This window comes from Nicotiana tabacum, chromosome 8 (assembly GCF_000715075.1).
Source record: "Nicotiana tabacum cultivar K326 chromosome 8, ASM71507v2, whole genome shotgun sequence".
NCBI lineage: Eukaryota > Viridiplantae > Streptophyta > Magnoliopsida > Solanales > Solanaceae > Nicotiana > Nicotiana tabacum.
In genome coordinates this window covers 37,008,661-37,021,996 of record NC_134087.1, presented here as the reverse complement: position 1 = coordinate 37,021,996, position 13,336 = coordinate 37,008,661, and the positions used below count along the sequence as shown (strand labels likewise).

At 39.0% G+C, this 13,336-nt stretch overlaps 1 long non-coding RNA gene across 1 annotated transcript; it reads left to right on the top strand.

Moving 5' to 3' along the window:
- Positions 1-2,654: 2,654 nt before the first annotated feature.
- LOC107767448 (uncharacterized) lies at positions 2,655-6,927 on the top strand. Its single transcript, XR_012693948.1, has 2 exons — positions 2,655-3,239; positions 6,396-6,927. It is a non-coding gene; the product is annotated as an uncharacterized LOC107767448 (long non-coding RNA).
- The last annotated feature ends 6,409 nt before the right edge of the window (positions 6,928-13,336 follow it).

Here is a 13,336-nt window from a genome sequence, read left to right as displayed (position 1 = left end):
TTGGCATATACAGATAGTCCCCCTGCTTTCCGGTGGCATAACCTTGTGTCACCGGGAAGTTGATAAAGATATTTTTCTTGGCGGAAAATTCTCTGACCCCCTCTAAAAAATTTCTGATGGTTGATTAGACACACATCTCTCTGCATTTTATGCCCCAAACATGCATCATCCCACGATTCAACAACACTTTTGTCGGTTATCGAGGTAATTATGGCCACGATCTTAGCCGCCTATTTCTTTAATTATACGCATCAACATTCTCCATTTACACGTAATAACTTTCCAAACTCTCTCTAACTCTATTTACTCAACTCATACCTATTTTCAACTTTCTCTAATCTTCTTTTTCAGAAAAAATCTTTTCTCACTTCTACTAAATATGGCTTCTTCTTTCAAAAATCCCAGTTCTTCAAAGAATGAAAGAAGTGCTGATGATGATGCTCCTCCCACAGTGAGCATCATTATTCCCAAAAGCTTATTACAACTAAGGACTTCGAAGAGAATTACCCTTCTACTAACCCCCGAACATGGGTTGTTGGCGTGTATCCTTCTTCCGTCCGTCCTTCTAGTATCCCTGTTGTGAAGTAAGATTGTGGCTGTCATAGATCGCTCCTGATTTGCTGGAGAGAATAATCTTCTTAAGAAGGGTTTATGTATGTTTATACATATCTCTTTACTTTGGGCCCATTCTCATTGAGTGGGGGGCTTGACTATGTTATCCTGGAGTTATGCCTTCGTTACCAAGTCTGCTTGGCACATGTGCGCCCTTCTGTGTGGAGGAGTATTGCTTGTCTTCGACGACTATGCCAGGAGATGGGGGAAGAAAAATCTTCCTAACTCGGCTGATGAACCTTTATTCACCAAAGATTTTTCATGGGGAAATGATAAACTTTAGTAAAAGTGGTCACTATGCTTTGCTCACCAGCATGGATGATGACAACGACCGGGGGTGAATGGAGCGGTTCATTGTAGTTGCTACCAGGGAAATCATCCCGGCCGCAACTTCATCCTTTCCTGAATTATAGAGTTATACTCGTAAGTTTATCATTTGTCTTCTCTTCTAGTTAAAGATTGTCCTGTGCTATTACTGATCCTTCTTATTTTACTATTTCAGAAACTCGGTGGACAACACCAAGGGTTGAAGGCTTTGAACTGTGGGTTCAGAAGATTTTGGATGTCACAACGCCCGAAACTCGTTCGTGGAAAGAACTAGCCCTTAAATATGGGTGGAAGGCCAAAAATTATGGTAGGTCGCACTCATATTCTTTTTACCTTTCGTATAGGAGAATTGATTAACCTTTCTCTCCTATTGAATTCCGATATACCCCAAAGCTCCGTTACCATTCCCGAGAAGGATGTTTTGGTTGATCCCTCAAATACAACGAGGTTGTTGCATGAGGTATTTGCCCGAACCGGTGTAGTCAGACCTCCTTCCGCTGCAAGTGCTTCTTGTCAGAGTCTCCAACCATAGAACAAGCAACAAAAGGGAGACGTTCCTCTGCGGCTGAGGGAAAAAATAAAAAGGCAAAGTGTGTCGCGTCCAAGGCATCCTTGGATGTTATGGTGATGAGTGTCGCGCCCGAGCCGGCCATAGACATAATCGTGATCGATGATGATGGAGGATCCAGTGATGAGGGGGATTCTCTACACAGAAGCCGACAACCTTCATCAACTCAACATAATGCTCAACCTGTTGTATTTAGTTACACCAACTGAAGCGATGCCACGACGCTCTAGAGGGAATATGATATGGTGGAAGGTGCTAACTCTCGCTTCCGAGTCCCACTCGCCAAACCCGGTACCATAAGGCTAGGTACTGGGTCTATTTCGTATTCGGTTGATGAACAACCATCAGCCAGAACTGCATTTGGCCCAGCTGCTTCTCAACCTACAACTCCATTAGTTTCATCTCATTCTTTTCCGACCTTGCCTTCACCACCGGCCACTGCTACATCATCTCTACTGGCCACAATCGTCCGAGAGGAGGATGTCCCTCTTTCCCAGTCCCCCGTTCATGGGAATTTGGAGCATAATTATTCTGGCCCCTCCGAAAATCCATGGAGAAGGAAGAGTGTCACCCTCTCGATTTCTACCGGATGCCATCTACTGTCTCGGCCAGTGGAACTTGCTAATTATCTGAAGCCCCTAACTTCAGAAAAAGATAGGGATAAGACAATCTCTCTCGGGAGTGTTTGTTGAACAATACCATGCACAATGCAGCTGCGGTATAATCTTTGTTTCCTCTGTTGTTTCTTCTATCTTTGTTATGACAGGGTTTTGAGTTTGCACTTCTGTTTTGTAGGCTAACTTACTTGCTTCCTGTAAATGCCTAATTTTTACTTTTTCTTTTTTATTCTACATTATAATTTTTAGAATTATTATATATGTGTATTTGTATATTTTGAATTAAGACTTTAGTTTAATTAATTATTATGAGGTTCAAGGGATTGGATTTCTTTATGTTTCATCCAAATTGGGCCGAATTTAAGGCAAAGCAGCTGCTCAAATCAGTTAACCCAGTCCAATGTGAGTCTAAGATCAAACGACGCAGTTCTCATTTAGTAATTGAGACTTGATCTCATCCATCCATGATATTTGATCAAATGGCCCTCATTTGTTTCCCTTTGAGATATAAAAGCCTCTTAAAATCAGATTTTTTGCCATTTCTCTAAAAACCCAAACCCTAGAAACTCCTTTCTTCTATCTTCTCCCTCACCTTTCAACCGCTGCCATTGCCACCACCGTGCTCTGCCGCCAATGGCGGTCAAACACTTTTCACCCTCTCCTCATCTCAACCTCATCTTTTCAAATCTAACCCCCAAATTTCCTAAATTTCTCTCCACCCTCACGAATCCTATTTTGGCCGAAACCCTAGCCCCAAATGCTTTTGAAATTAGTCAATTTCTAGCCATCTCCATCTCATTATACACACATATTTGGATACAACTCTTGAAGAACTACTGATTTATGTTAGTTTCAAACCGATACTTCAACCCGGCGCCGCCGTCCACCACCCCATTGCCGTCCCACCACCTTCACTATCGGACGACTGCACCATTGACCCTCCCTTTTTTAACCATCTTCGACTTAAAGACCCTCATTTCTTTCGGGTATGACGCTGAAATTCATTCATTTTAGCATCTGCCGAAATGAAGCGAGCATTCCAAGGTTGGATAGCCACTACTCGAGGTTCTCAAAATCATCTCGCTGCTCGAATCGATAACGAATGCCTTTGTTGGGTAAAATCATAATCCCTTGTTCATTGATTTTATGTTTTTCTTTGTTGACTGATTTTAGATTGTTTTTGTTTGATTAGTTTAAGTTCTATTTTTTTCTTAATTAGTGATATTAGTTGTCGTTTGTTGATTTTGAATTATTATGTTATTCGTTCTGTTAGTTCATTGTATCAATCGGATTCTTATCTCATAGTTTCTGCTAGTGGTGTTGAAATTAGTTATAGATTCAAGTTTGTAAACTTCTAATTTCTGTTATTTCATGTTTAGCTCGTCATGCTAATTAACTAAAGTTTCAGCTTTTCGGCATAATCATTTGTCAATTTGGTTACTCGTTTGTTTGAATTAGTTGTATTAGTTAGTCGTTTTTTAGTTGTGAATCGGTGATGTTAGTCGTCTCTTGTTGATTCTTAGTTTAGTCCTTTATAATTGAGTTAGCGATATTATTTCGTCCATTTTACTAGTTTGGTCTATCACTACTATTGTTTGTTTGTTTGGTTTCAATTAGTTTATGTGGTGATGCTGTTTTGATTTAAATATTTTAAGAGACATGTTAGTTAATTTATAAGCTTGTTTGGTTAGTTTGATAGCCATGTTGTTGCATTCCAAATTGATATTCCACTAATGGTATTGCTTCTGATTGGTAGTAGTTCATAATGAGGACTGTCTTGGTCGCTTTAGGCTCTGAATATTTGAGCTAAATGAGGGATTGAAGGGAGGGGGGGGGGGGGTACTTGAGTGTAGGCCCTTTATTTGGTTGCTTTTACAGTTAAGGACTGCTTTGGAGTATAATACTCCAAAAGGCTGTCCAGATTTGGTGAGGAAAACTGTTCATTGGACAAAGTTCTGGTTTTGGATAGATTTTTGGTAAAAAATCTATTATTTTGAATAGATTTTGGCCAAAAATAATCTGTCTCAATGCCCTTTCTCCTCCTATATAAAGAAGGGTTATTTTTCTCATTTCTATACATCTTTTATACACTCTATCACACCTAAAGAATACATCTTTTACACACCTAAAAAATACATCTTTTACACACTCTATACATTAGAGAGACTGTGGACACAAAAACAATAGAGAGTTTGAGAGTTTTAAGTGAGTTTCTGAGAGCAAAGAATACTTCAAAATACAAAGGTCCTTGAAGCGAGTTTCTAGTTTCTTCTTTTCTTAAAAGTCGTTGAGTTCCTGGTTCAAATTCTGGATCCTTTCGGGTTTTTTTTGCTGGATTCTGCTGCTGTTTTGTTGCTGATTTTGCTAAATTTTAAAATCCATTTCATTCTCCGCTGATATTTCCTTTTCTGTTGACCAATTAATTAGTGTACTACGCTTGGATCAAGAATAAATGAAAAATGAGATGATTCAAGCTTTTTTATTTTAAATTATGCCTTGAATACATTTTGACCATGTATATTGACGTAAGTATGAGCATTTGTAATACAATAGCTCTCAATTTGGAAAAAGCTCTCACTTTGTTTCTTTGCCAAGTTGTTAGATTCGGGAACATAAATTATGTTGGTGTTTGAATTGTAAATTTCATGGGGGCATGTTTCAGTCCATTTGTTTCAATCTAAAACTAATTTCCGCTCTCCTTTCAAATGTTGAAAAATATTTCTTATGTCATGGATCAATTGTTGATGAAACTGTGAAAAATATATAGGTTTAAATGATGAGTATGATAGTAAGGTTTAGAAAGAATATCTTTTTTTGTGAGGGAATGAAGTGTGCTGGTGAGGTTTAATGGAGAGGATTAGTGGAAAGAATATTTTGTGTGACTTATGTTGGCTACAATTCGTATAGTTAGCTCGTTAGCTGAATCGTCCTCTGTTAAGTAGTAACTTTATTTGAGATTAATCTTTCAAAATTCATTGAATAATAACATGGTGTGAATCATGATATTTAGTTATTTTGTTCTTAAGAAAACTTAATGTGTTATGATTTATTAATGATAAATGGAACATGGTTCATCAACGAATGAAGAGATTGTTTGATTTGTTAGTTTTCTTGTTAAAATTTAAAATAAGATATATTGTCTTAGATAATTTGGTATGTGTGGAAGAATTGAATAAATGAGTAGGATTGAGAATGAAACTTACTAACTGCTTGAGTTGAAGTTTATCGAGCAAGTTAATCGGGTGGTATAATTGAATATATAAAAGATTGATTTTATTAGTTATTCTATTCCAAATCATAACAAAGCTGGCGCATATCTTTTTAATAATCAGCCCCCATATTTTCAATAAGATGTTCCATTTCTTTAAATTATTTACAGCTGGCCCAACATTAATTTTCTATATTTTTCCTACTAATTATTTTCAAAAATCGGATTTTTTACTAATTTAATAACTTAATAACCTTTAATAAATTAATTAAACACTAGGAAATTTAGGACGCTCCAAATATAGACCATGTGTTCACACACGATCCTTAGTCATTTTTAATTAATAAAAATGGTCATGTGTGCATTCGTGCTCCTTGAATCTCTAAATAACAAATTGCATTTAGCTAGGTGTTCATACCCATTCCTTGGTTAAACGCACATGATAAAAAGGCCTTGTGTGCTTACACGCTCCTAGGCCAAATATAATAAAAAGCGGCAATGGGCGATAATAATTTAATGTAAATAATAGTTTATCCAAATTAATTCAAGCCATTTTTAGTCAATAAAAGGGCCACAAGACTCGAAAAATGCCTTATACCTTCTCCCCGATCAATAGAATTTCTTATTCGGACTATATTTTCTCAGACCAATAATAAAAGATTCAAATCTTCCTTTGAATAGGGATTCAAATAAAAGGTGACTTGGAATGCCCAAAAATTAATTCCAAGTGGCGAATTTGTAAATAAAATAATCCCTATTTCCAAAATATCACTTTAATTGGAAAAACTTTTAACCCACAACAATCACATAATATATTTTGCAGGGTGGTAAAAAGGGGCGTGACAGCTTCGGCGACTTCGCTGGGGACCTATAAGAATTCGAGCTTGTACATTGATTAATTTTGGCTTTTAGTATTTTTGGATATTACTGTTTATGTGAGCCTAATGCGCTAATTGTCACTCATTTACTACTTTGATATTATTTGAACTGTATATATAAACTGTCTTCTCTCGGACCCCATCTGAGTTTTCTGATAAGTAATAGTGTTGTGTGTGCTGACCAGCTCCCGAAAATTTTCTGTTTGAGATAAAGCCAGTATGCAGACCTGCTCCAGGTGAAGGATTTAGTCATACATGTTTAGGCGGGGAGAACCACCAGTAATGCCGGAACGGTCGGCACGCTGACGCTCCTCGGCTTGGGTTGTCCGATCGAGTAAGCCAGGTCAAGATACCTTCTCTTGTAAGATTTAAAAATGTTGAAAATAAGCCACATGCCTAGTTATCTCTAGTAGGATCGTTTTGTTGCATCATTCGACTTAGCGAAGCTCGACACAGGGGTCAGGATCGTATATGACAGGTATCCTTTTTGAGACCATCATATTCACTTACGTGCTACTTGCTACATCACTTGGAAGACATGTTTGCATTATTGACCGGCTTTAGAAAAATTAGAGCGGAGTTGGAAATAAAAAAAAATATCATTCCCCCTGGTTCAGTATAGATACCCAATTTTTACTAACATTTTCGAGGTGGTTCGATGTAAGGTATTTTTTTTAGAAAAAAGAAGAAGTAATAAACAAAATTTTCAAAATTATTCATTTTTTTTAAAAATCTTGTTTGAACTATGCGGGTCTGATTCTCACAAATGTAGTGGGATGCGTAGGCAACCTCCATCGGGTCCGACTTTCAATTTTTAAAAAGTTTTCGAAAATCGGTGTGTCCATAATATTTGAAAAATAAAATAAAATTAATAATAATAAATCGATAGTTTTGTCGTTTTTGTCATTGCATCTGGTTCTTTTTTCCAATACATCCCTAATATCTTTCTCGAAAGTACCAAAGAGTTGTTCTCGAATAAATGGTCATTTTTCCTCCTTTGCAATAATTTTTACTAGTGTGCCCCTATGTCTGTTCCTTTTGCCGAGACAGCCTTAAAACCTTTCTCGGGAGCGCCGAAGGGTTGTTTTCATAAAAATAATTAATTTTTTCTATTTTTTAAAATTATTTCACTCATGTGTCCGACCATTTTTGTCGAGACATCCTTAAAACCTTCCTCGGCTTCCTCGGAAGAACCGAAATGTCGTTTTCGTAAAAATAGTTATCTTTGACCATTTTTGCCTTTGTCCAGCCATCATCCCATGACAACCATGAAATATTCATAGTAAGTGCTAAAGGGTTGTTTATGTTAACATGGTCATTTTGTCCCCTCATGTCCTGCAGTTTTACCAAAACCTTCCTAGAATAGATGTTTACTTTCAAATATTATTTGCACAAACTGCATGTACATATGTTTCGCCCTTGTGGTTGGGCACGTAGGTAACCTATCTAAGGTTCGTTTCTTTCCCGTCTGAATTGGATGGGCCGGTCAATACTAATTCATTTGGGTCATAATTCATCGGTATTTGAAATAGGGTCATCCCCAAGTGGGATGTCCGCTTTTTAATCAAAACACTTGTTTTTAAAAAAAAATAATTGTCACGACCCAGATTTTCCCACTTTCAGAAATCGTGATGGCGCCTACTCGTGAAAGCTACGCAAGCTGACAATGACAGTCTTACCACCATTGTTATTAATTCAAACAGGAACAGATAATAACTAAAACAAAATAATTATGAAGTGCAGAAGTGATATAGCAATCCAACAATTCTAATACATAGCTACCCCAAAGATCTGGTGTAACAATCCACGAACGACTAAGATTTACTACAAATACAAGTCTGAAAGAAGTACAACTGTTCTCGAAATAGAAGACACAAAAGAAACTAAAACGGGGAAAAGGGACTTCAGGCTCTGCAAACGCCAGCAGATCTACCTTGGTACTCCCTGGACTGAAGGCAGCAACCTCGAATCTACTCACAAGATCAGGCACCGAGATCTGCACAAAAAGTGCAAAGTGCAGTATCAGTATAACCGACCTCATGTACTAGTAAGTGTCGAGCCTAACCTCAGCGAAGTAGTGACGAGGCTAGGACACGACAACCATATAAACCTGTGCAGTTAAATCATATACGAGCAGAACAATAATAACAAAAATAACAGATAAAGATGGGAATGGGAAACATGCTAAGGTTAGACCAAACACTTATCTCGATTCCACGACCAAAAATCAAGCCTCAATTACCGCTTTGCCTCTCAGTTCCACTTCCAATCCGCTTGAATCTAGTCATAATTTGCTTAATAACATCAATAAATGCTAAACAAACCAATTCTAATGCATGAGTATAGATTTTCCAAGGTTTTTCCCAAAAAATAAAAAATTGATCTCGGGCCCGCTTGGTTAAAAACTCAAAGTTCGAATCAAAACCCGATTACCCATTTACCCACGAACTCAAATATGCAATTGGTTTTGAAATCCGATCTCAAATTGAGGTCCAAATCCCCAAATTTCTAAATTCCTAATTTCTACCAAATAACACCTAATTTCTCATAAAAAATCCTAGATTTTGAGATGAAATCATGTAAAAAGATAAAATAGATTGAAGAAAAAAAAGTTAAGATTCATTTACCTATGATTTGGGGAGGAACTTGCTCTAGGAAAATCACCCTTTGGAGTTTAGGTTTTAAAATTTTGAAGAATAAAGTGAAAATCCCGTCCAAATGATGTTTTGTTCAGGTGTAGATGTCGAAATTGCGACAGGAGCTTTGAAATCCTGTCTAATTGCGAAGCTCACTAATGCGAGACAGGCTTTGCAATTGCGAACCTGCTGCATGTCTGCTTCTCTCGCAATTGAGAGCAATTGCAATCTTTGACCCTCCATGTTGACTTTGCAATTGCGAAGGGATGTTCGCAAATGTGAACAAATGCTGGCCTGGGCTTCTTCACAATTGCGATAAAGCCCTCGCATTTGCCAAGCCTGTTAGGCTCGCAATTATGAAGGTTGACCTCGCAATTGTGAGATCAGAGCCTGCAACAATATCGGATGCAACAACAATTTTTTTCTAAGTCTAAACTCACTATGTGGCCTACCAAAAACTCACACGGGCCCTCGGGGCTTCAAACCAAACATGCACACAAGTCTTAAAACATTATACGGACTTGCGCGTGTGATCAAATTACCAAAATAACATCTTAAACAATGAATTTAACACCAAAACTCATGAAATTCATAAAGTAGTTCAAAATTTCTATTTTCTCAACCAAGGGTTCGATTTATATCAACTCTCTTCCGTTTTTCACCAAATTTCACAGATATGACCTAAATACTATATTAAACCTGTACTAGGCTCCAGAACTAAAATATGGGCCTGATACCAACGAGTCCAAACATTATTAAATTTCTAAAAATCCTTATATTTTCTAGCAAACAATTTTCTTCAAAAATTCATTTCTTGGGCTAGGGACCTCGGAATTCGATTCCGGGCATACGTCCAAGTCCCATATTTTACTACAGACCCTACGAGATCGTCAAATCATGGGTCTAGGTCCGTTTACCCAAAACATCGGGGTTGCGCCCCACCACTCTGAACTACATCCCTGGGACGACCTCCTGTTGGCTGGCCTCCACCTCTAGCAGCCTGACCTCCACTTCTAACACCTCTACCTCTACCTCTTGTTGCCTGACCCCTGACCTTATCTAGCTGAGCGGGTGGTAGAACACCTAGTGCCTGAACTATGGAACGCGAACCCTGATGCTGAGAACTGCTCGACGCTCGAGGAAAAAATCTAGCAATGTGCCTCGGATCGCCACAAGTATAACAAGTCCTCGGCTGCTGGGACTGCTAACCCTGGAACTAACCCTGACGGCCTGATTAGCCACCTTAAAAAATCTGGAGCAGAGGTACACTGATAGGAGCTGGTGATGCACTGTAAGGTAGCTGATTTGAATACTACATATGAGAACCACGATCACCTAGAGCACCGTGAGAAGCCTGTAGTGCTGAATGAAATGCCCTGGGAGGATAGCCCCTACCGAAAGAGTCCATACCTTCATACGAGGCACCACTGAATCTACCAGAATGATGGGACCTCTTGTCAATCCCCTGACCACTCCCCTAAGCTAGAACCATCTCAACCCGCCTGGCCACATTGGCCGCATCCTGGAAGGAAATCTCGCTCTTTGTCTCCTTAGCCATCTATAATCGAATAGGTTGAGCGAGTCCCTCAATGAACCTCCTCACTCTCTCTATCTCTCTCTCTCTCTCTCGGTGGGGATTATAAGAAGAGCATGACGAGCCAAATCAACAAACCTAGTCTCATATTGGGTGATAGTCATAGAACCCTACTGAAGGCGCTCAAACTGCCTCCGATAATCCTTTTTCCGAGTGATAGGGAGAAACTTCTCAAGAAATAGCTGAGAGAACTGATCCCAAGTCAAAGCTAGTGATCCAGTTGATCTGGCCAAACAATAATCTCTCCACCACTTCTTGGTGGAACCTAACAGACAAAAAGTAGCAAAGTCGACCCTATTGGTCTGCACTACCCCCATATTCCGTAGAACCTCGTGAAAACTATCCAAATAATCCTAGGGATCCTTTGAAGATGTACCTATATAAGTGATAGTAAAAAGCTTGGTGAACCTGTTCAACCTCCACAAGGCATCAACAGACATAGCTAACCCATCACCGGTCTATTCCACAACACTCGACGGAACTACCCCAACTGGCTGAGCTGCTGGAGTCAGAAACTGGGGAGCTATCTACTCCGGAGTGCAAGTAGCAAGAGTCTAGGCTCCTCCTCCAGCCTGAGAGACAGCTGATGCTACAAGGAATATGCCTGCCTAAGTGACACTCTCCATAAGGCCTACTAGATGGACCAAGGCATCCTAGAGTAATGGGGTGGCAATGAACCCCTTTGGGACTTGAGCTGTCCCTAGTGGAACTGTCTGGGCTGGAACCTCATCCTCAAACTCTACCTGAGGCTCCGCCGCTGGTGCTACTGCTCGAGCTCTGGGTTGAGCCCTGCCTCAGCCTCAGCCTCTAGCACGGCCTCGGCCTCTGCCCCTCGTAGGAGCTACCGCTGGGGGATCCGGCTACTGGTTAGTTGATGAAACGATACGTGTTCTCACCATCTGCGAAAGAACACGGTGGAAGTTCAATTAGCATTGAGAAATCAAGTCGCACGACAGAAAGGAATAGGTGTGAAATTTTCCTAAACTCTGTAACCTCTAGGGGATAAGCACAGACATCTCCGTACTGATCCCTCAGACTCTACCTAGCTTGTTTGTGAATTGTAAGACCTAGGCAACCTAGAGCTCTGATACCAACTAGTCACAACTCGGATTTCCCCACCTTCGGGAATTATGATGGCGCCTACTCGTGAAATCTAGGCAAGCCGACAATTACAGTTTTACCACCATTATTATTAATTCAAATAGGAACTGGTTATAACTAAAACAAAATAATTATGAAGTGCAGAAGTAATATAGCAATCCAACAATTCTAATACATAGCTACTCTAAAGATCTAGTGTCATAATCTACGAACGACTAAGATTTACTACAAATATAAGTCTGAAATAAGTACAACTGTTTTTGAAATAAAAGAGGCAGAAGAAACTAAAACGGGGAAAGGGGACTTCAGGCTCTGCGAATACTAGCAGATCTACCTTGGTCTCCCTGGACTGAAGGCAGCAACCTCGAATCTACTCACAAGGTCTGGTACCGAGATCTGCATAGAAAGTGCAGAGTGCAGTATTAGTACAACCGACCCCATATACTGGTAAGTGTCGAGCCTAACCTCGGGGAAGTATTGACGAGGTTAGGACATGACAACCATATAAACCTGTGCAATTAAATCATATACAAAAAGAGCAATAATAACATAAATAACAAATTAAATTGGGAAGGGAAAACATGCTGCGGAGAATATCAAATTCTAACAGTAATTCAACAGAGAAGCATAATGAACACCATATTTGCATCAACAGGGATAATGAAACAGTAACACATGCACAACATCACCCTCCGTGCTTTTACTATCGTTCTCACCATAAGAAACAACAGAAACAGCACAACATCACCTTTCGTGCATTAACTCTCATAATTGGGGCACGACATCACCCTTCATGCATTAGGTCTCAAATCATGGCACGACATCACCCTTCGTGCATTAACACTCATAATATTAGCATGACATCACCCTTCGTGCATTAACACTCACTCACAGTATCATGCACGAAATCACCCTTCGTGCTTTATACTTTTCCTCACCCAAACAATTGAAACAATACATCCCGGCAAGGGAATCAACAATAGAAATAATAACATCCCGGCAAGGAAAATCAGCTATAACCAATCTCATTTCAACAGTTGACTCCACAAAATAATAGCCTGTTTGGCCAAAAGTGTTTTTTTTTGGCCAAAAGTACTTTTGGCCAAAAATTGAGGTGTTTGGACAAGCTTTTAGAAGGAAAAAAAGTACTTTTGAGGAGAAGCAGAAGCTGTTTTGGAGAAACAGAAAAAAGTAGCTTATCTCCAAAAGCACTTTTTGAGAAGCACTTTTGAGAAAAATACACTTAGAAGCAGTTTTTTAAAGATTGTCCAAACACTAATTGCTGCTCAGAAGTGCTCTTCAAACTAATTAGATAAACACAAACTACTTCTCACCAAAAGTACTTTTGAGAAAAGCACTTTTGAAAAAAGCACTTCACAAAATAAGCTAATTTTTGCAGCTTGGCCAAACGGGCTATAAGTCTCAACTTGAGTCAATACTCAATAATGGTTAATTACCAAGAAAATATCATAAGTCTTGTTCAACATGGATAATCATCAATTTAAGCATGAACAATACATAATAGGAGTCATAATAGTCACAGTATAAGACTCACTTGCATGCTCGACACCAACGTATAGATACTCATCACCACATCTATACGTCATACTTAACACTAACACGTAGCAAATAAGACCACAATAGCTATTCCCTTAAGCTAAGGTTAGACCAAACACTTATCTTGATTCCACGACCAAAAATCAAACCTCAATTACCGTTTTACCTCTCGGTTCCACTTCCAATTCGCTTGAATCTAGTCATAATTTATTTAATAACATTAGTAAGTGCTAAATAA